The sequence below is a fragment of the Hippopotamus amphibius genome, chromosome 9 (genome assembly GCF_030028045.1).
Source record: "Hippopotamus amphibius kiboko isolate mHipAmp2 chromosome 9, mHipAmp2.hap2, whole genome shotgun sequence".
In the NCBI taxonomy this organism is placed as follows: Eukaryota; Metazoa; Chordata; class Mammalia; order Artiodactyla; family Hippopotamidae; genus Hippopotamus; species Hippopotamus amphibius.
In genome coordinates, this window is record NC_080194.1 from 3,401,477 (window position 1) to 3,414,799 (window position 13,323).

A 13,323-nucleotide genomic window follows, 5' to 3' on the forward strand; every position below is an offset into this window, starting at 1 on the left:
TCTCCGCTCAGCCTCCCCTTGTCCCGTTTGGTCTCCGGGCTCAGAGGAGGGAAAGGCTCTCGAGGAGAGCAGCCACCTGTGGCCCCAGCTCCAGCCCCTCTGCAGCACCGAAGCCTGACCTCCACCTCCTCAGCCTCGCAGAACCAGCAGGCAGTGGCCTCAGAGGTCGCTGTGTTTGCCTTGGCTCCGCAGCCTACTTCCCCAGCAAGAAGCTGCTGGAAAGGAAAATAAAACAACAACAAAAAGCCTTTTGATCTGCCAACGGACGTCCTCGTCCAACCCTGGAGGAAGGTGGAAACCACCCTCTGTGGTGACCTGCTGGCCTCCCTCTCACAAGTTCTCTTCTCCAAAGGGCCCCGGGGTCTTTCAGAGACCCCGCCTAGCCCAGGCTCCTGGACCCCATGAGATGAAAGGTCCAAATGACCTCTCTGGGGAGCAAGCAGGGAGGCTCAGGGGGCAAGAAGAGGCCAGAGAGGACCAAGCAACTGTGGGAGAGAGAAGATGGCCATTGACCCAGTTGGCCACTCCACAGTAGGTGGTCTCCACGGATCATCTGCTTGGTGGAGCAGCGAGAACGAGGTGTGTTCCAGAAAAGCAACTCAGTTCACGAGCAGGGAATCAGGCAAAAGCATCATGGCTGTCCCTGCAGGGATATACTAGGCGCCCCTCATGAGTGGACACGGTGAGTAACAGACACGTGAGCTGTGCCTCTCCCCTACCCCACAGTCCACCCTGGAGATGCTCGAGAGCTTCAGGGGACAGTTCCACCCATGCGGGTAGCCCGTACTCAGGCACCCTCTTTAATCTCTTGGCGTGAAGTCAGGCTGGGAGTTTCTGGAAGCTAATGTCCTCAGGAGCAACTCTCAACCAATGAGAGACAGAAGTTGGTGACCACTCACTGGGCGGATTCTGAGGTGTGCTTCACACAGTCCCTGCGGGGGTCCCCAGGACGGGGCCCCAGGAGCCCACACCAGGAGGCTGCTCAGCGGGGCATCTTCCACTGGCTCCCCTCCCCTCCCTACCCACTCCCCTCTCTGGAACCACGCTCATCACACACAAACTCTTTGTACTTAAATCCTTGCTCTGGGTCTGCTTTTGGAGACCCCCAAGTAAACCAAGGCAGAAGAGTACATGCTAAGACAGAACAAATGAAAAAATGCAAGATGAAGAGTAGACGGGATGGAACGCCACCAGGTATGTAGGAATGGCGGGCGCCGTTTCCTGGGAGAACAACTCAGCAGGGACAGGGGACTGCTCACACTGGCTGTCTCTGGGTGAGGAGACTGGCGTGAGACTCAGTTTCCACTGAATATGCTTCTGATCGACTTCCATATTCTCATTACGTTTACCCTATTTTTATCTCAGGTCTTTCACCAGGAAAAAGGGATTCATTTCAAAGAGCTTGTGATAACTCCTGGAAAATCAAAGAAATGAACTATGGAGAGGGAGAAAACCCCAGCATCGGTCATCTCCCTCACTTCCTAGGACGCTCCCACTTCCTCTGGCCTCCCCGTGCCCCTCGGCCTCCCCCTCAGCCCACAGGCAGGACCGTGGGTCCCTATTCCCTTAGAGGTTTGATACCTGCGGCTGAACAGGGGATTAAGGGCTGGAAGGGAGCGAATGGCCAGGTGAGAGGCCTCCAAGGTCCTGGATCCTGACTTCCTCCCAGTCGGGCTGTTAAGACATGAACTGGCTCCAACAGGGAAAACCCTGGTGTCCCAGGGAGGAGCAGAGCCCGGGAACAGACCATGTCATGCTGGAGAGCGGGCTTGGGGTTCAGACTTCCTGAGTCTTTGAAGAGATGATTAAATTAAAATGAGGCTTTTATGGTGCGTCCTAATCCAATCTGACTAATGCCCTTCTAAGAAGAGATCTGGACCCCCAGGGGACACTGGAGGTACATGTGCACAGAGGAGAGGCCCCGTGAGAACCATGTGAAGGCAGCCTTCTGCGAGCCTAGGAGAGACCTCAGAGGAAACCAAAATCTGCCAACACCTTGATCATGAACTTCTAAGCTCCAAAACTGAGAAAATAAATTTGACAAGAATTAACTTATTTAATCCTCACAACAACTCAATAAATTAGGTATTATTTTTAGTCCCATTTTATGAACGAGAACGTGATGAACAGAGAGGTTGAGTAACTTGCTCAAGGATGCAGAGCTGGCCAGTGGTAGAGCTGGCACCGTGAACCATTCTGTTGGATGAGATCAGACTCATAAGTGCCTGACACACTGAAAGTGATGGATACATGTTCGCTGCGTTCATTACCCAAAACAACCGGAAAAAGACCAGTCCTCAAAGGGAAAAACGGAGGAAGGCGTTTTATGAGCACCTGCCACATGCCTGGGGTCCAGGAATGAACAAAGACAGACAGGGTCCCTGCCCTCCAGGGTTACACTAGAGCAGGGAGACGGAAGTTACGGAATCACACAGACAAGTCAACGATGATGGGGACAAACTCCTCTTAAGGTGGGGAGGGTGCAGCAAGCAGAGCGGAGAGGTGGGGAGTTTGGTCCCCCGAGAGTCCAGGAGGGCTTCTTGGAGGAGGTGATGGGATCCAAAGGATGAGGAGGAGCTGGGTAGCTAAAGAGGGAGGGAAATCATCTCCGGGATGGGGGAAGAGCACGCAGAGCTGATCTGTGCGGGTGGCGGCAAGAGAAGGAAGCAAGGTGGCCGGTGGGCTGGAGCAGAGGGAGGCAGGCTTGGGTGGGGGAGGGGGCAGACGCCACAAGGAAGCCTTTTCAACACAAGTGAGAATCTATTGAAGAGTTTCCGAGAGCAAGCGGGGCTGGGGGGGGGGCGGGGGGGTGCAGCTAGCATGATCGCATTACACAGCAGATGCTTCCCCTGACAAAGTGCGTGCCTGGAACTTCAGTAAATTGCATTTTATTTTTAAGGCAGTAGGGAGGAACGGGAATCTGAGCGTTAATCTGTCTGTAAATTGGATGAGGATCCTCTGATCCAGCTGGCATTTTCACCCATCTGGCCGCCTCGAGTGAGATACACCTGTCAGGTAATCACACTGGAGGAAGACTGGCCTTCCGCGGGTCAGAGCGTGGGCGAGCGTCTCTGCGGGTCGCGGCCGTCTGTTCCCCCGTACGGGGCTCTCCCCACCGGGCCACCACACAGCCTGTGTGTGCTGGGGACCACAGCCTTCCAGGCCCCCCTCCCCCAGATGTGAGTGCCTTTCACGAATCTGTCCTGGCACCCCTGGCTCCTCACGGGTTTGTCCCCACACTATCCCCGGTGCCCCCACGTAAGGGGGGCTACGGGTGGAGGCCTCGGCGCACGGCGAGGAAGGATGCGATCCCAAAGAAGCGACGACTAAGAGTTCACTCATTCACTCACGCATTCTGCGTGTCTGGACGTCTACGAACATCTACTCAACCCCAGGCACTGCGCTACACACTGCAGGCGCCATGGAGAGCGAGACAGACAGATCTCCGCCCTCACTGAGGGAAACGGATCATAAATAAAATAATTAGAATAAGTCTAACATTCACTGAATCCTTTTGAAGTGCCACATGCGATCCTAAAAGACACATTTATGCATTTTAACCTTATTTTATCTTCATGAAACCTTAGGAGGGTGATCATTTCGCAAAATATACAAATATTGAATAACGACGTTGTACACCTGAAATGTACACGATGTTGACATAATGTTTTACGTCAATGACACCTCAATTAAAAAAAACAAAAACAAAAACCTCATGAGATAAAATGGTGGTACAGAGAAGTGTTTTGTCAAAGGCCAAACGAAGGTCATGGACTGTGGCTGAATGGGACTTGCACTCCAGCCCTTACGTTCAGAGCTCCTAATCCCAGGTGCCCTCCTGCTTTCACTGCACGGGGACGAGGCTGTGTGTCTGAAACCTCGGCCCCCACAGCTGAGCCGCCAGACCCTCCTGGGCCCCTGCGGGATGGGCTCTGGAGCTGGGAGCCTCAGCTATTCCGTCCGAGGCCCCCCACTCCTTGTGCAGAGATGTCCAGACGTTGTCCCTGGGGAAGGGGAACCCAAATGGCTCACATCACAGTGATTTCCGGCGCTACAGGTGAACTCAGGATATACAGCAAGAACAATTCACCTGGCCCAGACATTCTCAGCCTCAGGGGAGATGGAGACGACAGGTACCTCCAGAAAGATGCGTTGAAAAAAAATGTAAGTGGTGCCTTTCATGCAGTCCTTTCAAGTCATTATTTCTAGAAAACATTCTATCTGCAATTGGTTACAATTCACATGCCTCAATATTTCTTGAGTCCACACTGAACACCCAGCACCCTTCCAGATCTGTCGGGAGGGAACAAACAGGGAAAACGGCATCTAAAAAACGTTAGCAGTGGACACAATGTGTTTGATGCAGACACTTACTCCTTGGATGCTTATAACTAGGCCACGAGGTGGGTATAATCCCCACTTTATTGATAAGAAAACTGAAATGTAAGGAGATTAGTTTCCCAGGTACTTACTAGTTGTATACTTGTATGACCCTCAGCAAGTTACTCAGCCTCTCGGGTGCTCTTCTTGGTTGTTAAATGGAGAGATAACAGCACCCACCTGCTACGGACTGGACAGTGTGCCCCACGTGTCCTAACCCCTGCGATGTATGAATGGGACCTTATGTGAAAACAGGGTCTTTGCAAATGTCATCAAGTTCAGATGAGGCCATTAGGCTCTAATCCAATATGACTGGAGTCCTCCTAGGAAGAGGAGAGACAGACACAGGGAGAACACCGTGCAGTGACCGAGGACAAGACTGGAATGATGTGTCCACAAGCAAGGAATGCCAAGGATTGCCAACAGCCTCCAGAAAAAGGAAGGAGCAAGGAAGGACCCCCCCTAGAACCCTGCTGACACCCTGATTTCGGACTTTTAGCCTCCAGGACTGTGAGAGGATGAATGTCTGTCATGGGAAGCCCCCAGTTTATGGCATTTGTTATTGCAGCCCCAGGAAACCAATACCCTGACTCATCAGGCTCTTGAGCGGCTCCGAAGCTCTGCCCCAGTGTTTCGGGGCAGGGGCTGCAGAAGCTGAGGTCTGGGGGCAGGCGTGAATGAGATGTGTTTTAGGGACCCCATGGTGCCCGATTCACAGCCTAACTGGCCTGCCTCCCACCGGTGCTTCTCAGAGAAGCCAGGAGCATCTTGGTGGCAGCTGCAGCGGGGGCCAGTCTCTCAGTGCCCCCAGGAACAAGCATGCACCATGTCCAGGGGAGCCACCGGCCCCCTCCGAACCCCATCTTGGGGAGCCAAACTCTCTCAAAGACACTTCCACCCCGGTGTCCAGCCCACCAGCTATTCCTGTGGGGGGGGGCAGTTAATCCCCATTATTCCAGGGGTGTTTATATTGTGGCTGGAGAAGCGCCTCACTCCCCCGGGGGCTAAAATCGCAGACGAGAGGAGTACCCCGGGCTCACCCTGCTGGAGGGAGCCCGAAATGTCAGGCACCAGGTGGTGGCGGGCTGCCCCCAGGAGATGGAGGCGCACTTGGCCAGCGAGAGCGCTGCAATCTGTCCCAGCCGGAGAGGCAGTAACATGGGAGGGGGCCTCTCTCCGCAGCACCCCAGGCCCCGTGCCCACAGCGGTAATTAGACACGAAAAGACGGGCCTAAGTCCAAGGGCCAGGGCTCCAAATTCTCCTCCCATTTCAAGTGGAAGCCATATTGGTTCAACAGGAGGGCCCAGCCGGAGGCCACCCAGAACGGGAGCCCAGAGCCTCTCCATCCAAGGGATGGGAGTGAGGGGCGGGGGTGGGGGGACGGGGTGGGGGCGGCGCTTGGAGCCGAGCCTCGGATGCTGGCCCCTTGCCAAAGGCGCCTCTCCCTTCTTACTCAAGCGGGCGAGGAGCCATGTGCAAACGTACGGACACCCTACCAGGTGCCAGGCACTTGATTAGCTTTACAGCTTTTCTCCGATACCTTCTGCTCGTTTTGCAGAGGAGAAAACTGAGGCTCAGAGAGATGATCGAGGGCTAAGTAGAGGAGCCAGGTTTCGCACCTAGGTCTGACCACCTTACTGTTCTCAGAAAGCCTCATCAGGCCCCTCTCTTTACCTGCCCAACCCCACAAGGAGGGACAGGGGCCAGCAGGAGGCTGCACAGATGGGACAGGAAACACAGCTAACCTTCTATGCCATTGGGGGAGCTCCCCAAAGCTTGAAAGCACAGCAGTTCCCAAAGCAGTGTATGTGTGGCCCACATTCCTGTGGCTTTCACCTGGAAGATTTAAAACCAAGGCTTCTCGGGACTTCCTAGGTGGTGCAGTGGTTCAGAATCCACCTACCAACGCAGGGGACACGGGTTTGATCCCTGCTCCAGGAAGATTCCCACATGCCGCGGAGCAACGAAGCCTGTGCGCCACAACTACTGGGCCTGCTTTCTACAGCCCTTGAGCCACAACTATTGAGCCCGTGTGCCACAACTCCTGAAGCCCATGTGCCACAACTACTGAAGCCCTTGTGCCACAACTACTGAAGCGCTGCAACACGAGAAGCCACCGCACTGAGAAGCCCATGCACCACAATGAAGAGTAGCCCCCGCTCGCCACAACTAGAAAAAGCCCACACGCAGCAAGACCTAATGCAGCCAATCAATAAATAAATGTATTAATAAATAAATAAATAAAATAAAACTAAGGCTTCTCATACCCCTACACGACTCCCTTAGCTTCCAGATGGTTCCTGCGGCCTCCTCCCCACCACCCCCGGCCCTTCTCCCCCTGCCCCAGGCACACACACAGGGGATGGATACAGAAGCTCTTCCTGATGAGGGTGTGGGAGTCTGGGAAGAGGAGATACAAGAAAAAGCAGGTTCTGGAGGGTCCTGGAAGAAGTTCTCCAGCAGTAAAGTTAAGTAAGGCAAAGGAGGCCATGGGAGCCTTGGGGTGAAGGTCAAGGGCCTGGCTTCGTGCCCTTGCTGTGCGCTCACTGGCCAGCCCCTGGCGTCTCTGAGCTCCCGCTCTCTCCTGTGTATTATGGGCCCTGTATGATCTGTCCAGAGATCACTGCCAGAGAGCGTGTACATGCTCCGTGATCGCTAAAGAGCAACGCGCATCAGGGGTCATTAAGGATAGGAAGCTTCCATAGTTTGAGGACCGACGACGTGCCAGGTCTATCAGAAGCTTTAAGTGCATCATCTCAATTAATCCTCAAAGTACTCTACCTGGAACTACAAACGCAGGGCGTTAGCGCTCAGTAAACACCCAGCCTCTCTTGCAGCTGATCCAGGGCCAGGAGACAGGTCCGACCAATGGACTGTAGCTGACGTGATGTGTGTCGCCTCCAGCTGAAGCAGCGGAGCATTCGTGTGCCTTTTCCTTTTCCATCACTCTCCTCTCCTTCTGCAGTAACCCTGGGTGCCGCCTCACCCAGCAGGTGCAGCTACAAAGATGGTGGAGTCACCATCCCCCCGGGTCCCTGAGTGACCAGGTGGAACAGAGATCCATGCTAGAGAAGCAACATGAGGGAGAATTAAACCCGCAGGGTGAAGCCACTGAGAGTCTGGAGTCTTCCGCTGCGGCTGCCGGGGTTACTCAGCTTAACACTGTTATTGTTGCTATTATTCTGCTTTTCACAAATAAGGAGACCAAGGCCACGCAGCCAATAGACGGCAGAAACACGATGCATGTTCACATCTGTGACTCCAACACACATCCTCCTTCAATTACAACCTTCTGTTGCTGAATAAGATCATCCCCTTCCTGTAAGCAACCTTGTCCCAAAAAACCCCTATCCCTCAGTGTCCCCAGGATGGCTGAGTCATCAATGCAGGATGAAAAAAGAGACTCTCATAAAGCACTGTGAGCCTGGAAGATGAGCAGAAGCAGGGAGGAGGGGGCCTGATCGTATCTCAGGGAAATCTTTCCTGGGGCTTTGGGGCTCACAGGAGGTTCTGATGGGAGAGGAAACATCACAGAGTGGTTTCCAGCACAGGAGGGAGAATCAGATCGACCTAGGATCAAATTCCAGTCCCACCGCATACTCTCTTGATTTTTCTGAGCCCAACTTTCTAATCTGTAAAATGGGGACAATATCTGAACCAGCTTTGAGGGTGGAGGGGAGAGGAAGCGTTGTCTGGCTCCTGGCTGACAGCGAGCCCTGCCCAAACGTGTGCCATCGTGAAGATCATCACCGGGACGGCTCAGAGAACAGCCTTCGCTGGAAGGAGACAAGGCCGAGGCGCGGCCAGAGGCTGCCCCGCCAGGACAGCTGACACAGCCCAGACCGCAGACCTGGCCCGGCTCACGTCCCTGCAACAGACCAAGGGGCAGAACACAGAGAGGGAAGCAGGGCCAGCCAGACAGAGTGTGATGCAGCAGAGGAGCCAGATAATTTATTTTAAAGTCGAAAGTGTCTTTTAGGAGGACGGCCTTTTATTCGGGTGAATCTGGGAGTTGTTTATCAGCTTAAACTCATTATCTGCACATATGGTCTTCATACTATGGTTAAGGGTGGGAAACAAAGGATGGAAGGGAAAGGATGGGCATATACTAGCTGATGAAATATCATCCCTCAAGTGCCAGAAACCAGGATCTTTTCAGTGACGTCACATCGGGCTTCCTGCCACAAGGATGGGGCTATCACGAGAATATTCACAAGATTTTAACTCGGGACTCCCTCAGTGAGGCAGGGAAAGGAAGAAAAAAAAAAAAAACAAGAAAAGCAATTTGTTTTATTCACCCTTGTGTTCCATCTCAAAAGCTCACGCGCGTGCACACACACACACACACACCACACCACACACACACACACACACCACACACACACACACACACACACACACACACACACACGCACACACACACACACACGGTGCCCAAAAATATCAGAACCGGAAAGGATCAACGCCGCTCCCTCCCATTTCACAATAATAGCAACGGTAACAATAATAATAACGACGATGGTGACAGTGACTATGTGTTGAGCATCTACCACCTGCCGGGCACTGTGCTAAGTGTTTCACATGTTTCATCTCGTCGATGTTTCACAGCAATCTGATGGAGCGTTATTAGCGCCATTTTACAGATCAGGAAACTGAGGCATCGGAGGTTGAATGGCCTAAGGTCACACAGCTAATAAGTAGAAGAAAGCCGTTGTTCGAACCCAGGCAGCCTAACTGCCTCACAATGCTACATCTAGAGAAATAGGGAAACTGAGGCTCAGAGAGGGGCCGTAACTCACTCGAGGCCCCACAGCTCCATGTGTAACAGAATCAGGGTTAGAACACGACTCCTTATTTCTGGTCCAGCGGGTCCAGTGACCTTTCCACTCCATCCTGTTGCCAATCAGTATGTACAGACACGCACACGACCAGTGAACATGCTTTTGTTCATCTCCAAGTTGTTTAATTACTAATTAAACCAGCAGTCTTGGGTACAAACAAGGGGCAGGGCTGGACCTTAAGATAACAAGTGTGAGATGAAAGACCTGCTTTGCTAGCTGCAAGCACCAGGGCTCATCTCTCTCTCCCTCTCTTTGTAATGTGTTTCATTATCTGCCCAGGCCTGCCTGCCCCCGCCCCCCCGCCCCAGTCAGAGTGCTGCTTCGGGTCCAAGGTGGCAGCCCGTGCAGCAGGAGGAGCCCAGGCTGGCGGGTTACTTAATAGCATCAGATTGCAAAAATACCCCATCAACGCTCATCTGCTCTGGGGGACCAAAGTGCTGGTTTCCAAGCCCCCCCACCCCTCTGCTGTGTCCCAGCTGAACGTGAACAAATGTTCCTGATTTTCCTTTTCAACGGCTGATGAAATACACCAGAAGAGCAGCCCTCTGGAAACGGGGGTCCCTAAGAGGGGCAGTCCAGCCACCACCATTTGCTCTTCCCAGGAAAGGGGAGGGAGGGAAAACTGGACAGGCATCCAGAGACAGGTAACGGGCAAGCTTGCGGACAGAGATGGGGCTCCCAGCAGGAACTGGTCACCGACCTCACCCTCTCTATCCCCAACCGCAGCCCGATGGAGGACAGGCACCTGGTTCACGGCTCGGTGTAGGCACGGAGCGGAGAAGACGGCCCGGAGACGGGCCCCTGCTGGACGGAAGGCAGAGCAGGGCTGCCTAGAGCCCTAAAACGTTAGACTCTCCTGACTTTAAGTTGCAAGCCTCCCCCCGCCCCGCCCCTAATCTCCTGGGCCACCACCCTCATTTCACAGACCGGGAAGAGGTTTTCCCAGCCCACCACCTCCAACCCGCCTCCCCCACCCCAACCCTGGCCCCAGACCATTAAACACTCACTCAGTAATTCAGGGAGCTATTTCCAGGCTGACAGGGCAGTTTTTAAAGGAGGAGGTACCTCATGGATCAGGCCAAGGTGTCCTAACTCCAACTCCAGATGAACTGATGCTTCTAGAAAGTGGCCTGGAACATTCCCTGATAGAGAGCCCTTTCAGCCTCGGGCTGGGTAAAGAGAGCCCAAGGGTTTGCCATCTGAATCGATCTGGGCACGGGGTGACCAGGAGACACTGCCCAAGACCTGAAATTGTGCTGCATCAGAGATCTTGCAGTTTGCCTGGGAGCCCAGGAGCAGTCTGAGTTCACACACGATACTCTAAACCCAAACAGGGACACCAGCAGCCCTGGGGGCTTTCAATTCCCTCCTCTCTGCCGGGCAGGCTGGGTGTGAGTGGAGGGCCGGGAGCAGGGTAGAACACAGAGCTCCAGCCCTCTGGGGGCCCCTTGCTCACTCCCAGCTTCCAAGGGCAGGGCTGTTCCGGGCAGGCTTCCCTCGGCAGAAAAACAAGAGTCATTAAAAACAAAACAACAAAATAAAACAACTCCTTTTGTTTTCTGGCCCCATGGAATGTCCTGAAGACAAATCCGGAGACAGCGGGCTTCTCCACCCTTTCCTCGGTCTCCTCCCTACTCGCCCTCTTCTATTCAGAATAAAAACCATGCTGATCTTTTTTGGGGGGCAACTTTGTCCTAGAGCAATTTGAGAGCATCCAACAAAAACACGTGCTACACTGAAAGCAAGACCCTCAGCTCTCTTTCAGGGACCACGGTGTTTCCATCACCTTTGCAGGGGACTCTGGGGACATGGGAGAGGGGAGGGGAGCTGCCCAGTGAGACCACGTTTGCAGCCAAGAGAAAGATGGAAACTTCCTCCGGCCACTACTCTTTGATTTGCTCACTTGTACTCACTTGGGGTGCTCGGAGGAGGGAGGAAACTGGAGAGAAAGATGAGGCCACAGTCTCTTCAGTGTTCCTTCAATGTCAAACAGCCCCCCACATGACAAAGATGATCCTCTTCCTAGATACCAGCAGCCGTCTGTCCTCCTGAGGCCTCAGCACAGACACACAGACTCAACACGCAGGGGCCCCGAGGTCCCACAACGGGACACGTAGCAGGTTTCCACCAATAATTGTGAAATGACCAGATGAATGTGGCCTGCAGACTCCAGACTCCAAGAGGAGGGGTTCTTGTTGAGGAAGAAATTGATCACTTGAACCTGGACTGCTAAAGCCTTTAAGGGGCCTCCACCACCCCCACCCTGTGCCTCCCAGCTTCTCTGTGCCCAGAGAGGGGACCCACCCCAAGACCCTCAACCCACCCACGCCAGAAAGGGATCTGGCCAGATCCACGGAACAAAGGCCCAACTTTTACAAAAAGGGCGCATTCAGCAGCTTGGGTTTCAGACTCCCGAGAAACCTCAGAAAGTTAATTCTCCCATCCACTTACTCCACACCCATTCGCTGTTAAGCTGAAGTTCCCCTGCTTTTTTGTTTTTCTAGGGGTGAATTTGTTATCCACCCATATATCCTGCCAGGGCCCCCCCCCCCCCAGCTCCTGACAGCCAAGCTTTCGGGTACACGGAGCAGTTACGACTGGGGGCACCCCGGCCTCCCACTCCGACCCCTCCCCCATGCCCGCTGGGGCGGGGCGCTCCCCAGGGCGGGGCGCGCGCGGTCGGGGCTGGATTTCGGTGTGTCTGTGTCGCAGGAACCAAGACGCGCCTTCCTGGGAGTGAAGGGCCGGGGAAGGGCGCCCCTGGCGGGAGCCAGCTCCCCTCCATCCAGCGAGGACGCACAGCCCGCGCGCACCCACCCGCGCCCGCCCCCCTCCCCGCCGACTCCCGCGGCGCCCCCTAAATGCGCACAGGCTCGCGTCTGCGATCCACCGAGCGCTCACGGAGCCTCCGCTCCCCCAGACCGCACACACCGCGCACGGAGTAAAGGGGGCCCCGCCCCGCTCCGCTTCCAGGGACCCCGAAGGCGGCCGGTCTTCCGCGGCCCTGCTGGGCCCCCCATCCTCAGGGCCCGGATCCTCGCTCCCGACCCCCAGTCCCTCCCTGCCCCCTGGAGAGTGGCACGGCGCGCACCCCTCCCTCCGGGCGCAGCCCTCGCAGAGACCCCGGCCCCGTACCCACACCTGCCACCCCCGCCATTCTGCGGGCGCCCCGGCTCACCCGCGCAGGGCGCCGAGCAGCGCTGCACCTGTCCCGGGGGAGCCTCCGGCCCTCGGCGGATTCGGGGCAGGGATGGGGCGACCCGTGTCCCCTGCGCCTTCCCCAGCCCCGCTGAAGTAGAACTTGGTTCCTGGGCTTCCCCTGGACCATGCCGGGATGCCCCCCTTCCAGCCCTACCCACCCCCGGACCGTGCGCGACAGTCGCCTGGGGCGGGGGTGGGGAGCGCGCGGGTCCCCAAGTCCCCGGGGGCGCACGGCGGGCACGGAGCGCGGAGCCCCTACCTTCCAGCGGCGGCGGCGGCGGGACCCCGCGCCAACTCGCGTCGGCGGCCGCGGGGGAAACTTTCCCGGGCGGAGAGGCGCGCTTGCAACTTGCTCGGCGCCGGCTGCCTTCCCGGCGGCGGCGCGTCCGGGGACCGGCGGGCGCGAGGCGGCGGCGGCGCGGGCTCGGGGCCGGGGCTCGGGGCGCCGGCGCGGGGCGCGGGGCGCGGGCGCGGGGCTCGGGCGCGGGCGGCCTCGCGCGGCTCCGCGGCGGATCGCTCGGCGCTGCGTCCGCCCCGCAGCCTGGAGCCCCCGAGACGCCGGCGGCAGCTGCAGCCGCCCGCCCGCCCGCCGGCCCCACCTCCGCGCCGCCGCTCCGTCCCTCCCTCCCTCCCTCGCCCCCGCGCTCCCTCCCCTCCCCAGGCCTCCCCCCCGCGGTCTCCCGTCGCCGCCGCCGCTGCCTTGGCGGCCGCCGGGAAGGCACGTCCCCTCCGGCGCGCTGCCCCGCGCCCCCTCCCGGCCTCGGTCCCCGCCTTCCGCCCGGCACCCAGGCCTCGCTCCGGGGGCCCCTGGGGCCACCCTGTGCCCTTCTCCCCTCCTTTCACCTCTGCCCGCCTCCTCGCAGGCCCTCGCTTCGTCTGAATTCAGGAGATCCTTTGGAG

At 56.5% G+C, this 13,323-nt stretch overlaps 1 protein-coding gene across 6 annotated transcripts in view; it reads right to left on the reverse strand.

The window, feature by feature from the left end:
- Positions 1-12,846, reverse strand: part of TSPAN18 (tetraspanin 18) — a 190,843-nt gene extending 177,997 nt beyond the window's left edge. For all 6 annotated transcript variants that reach the window (XM_057750109.1, XM_057750108.1, XM_057750103.1 and 3 more), the window contains exon 1: positions 12,683-12,846. The gene's annotated coding sequence lies outside the window, so the exon portion shown is untranslated. The remainder of the gene's footprint in view (positions 1-12,682) is intronic.
- Positions 12,847-13,323: the final 477 nt, after the last annotated feature.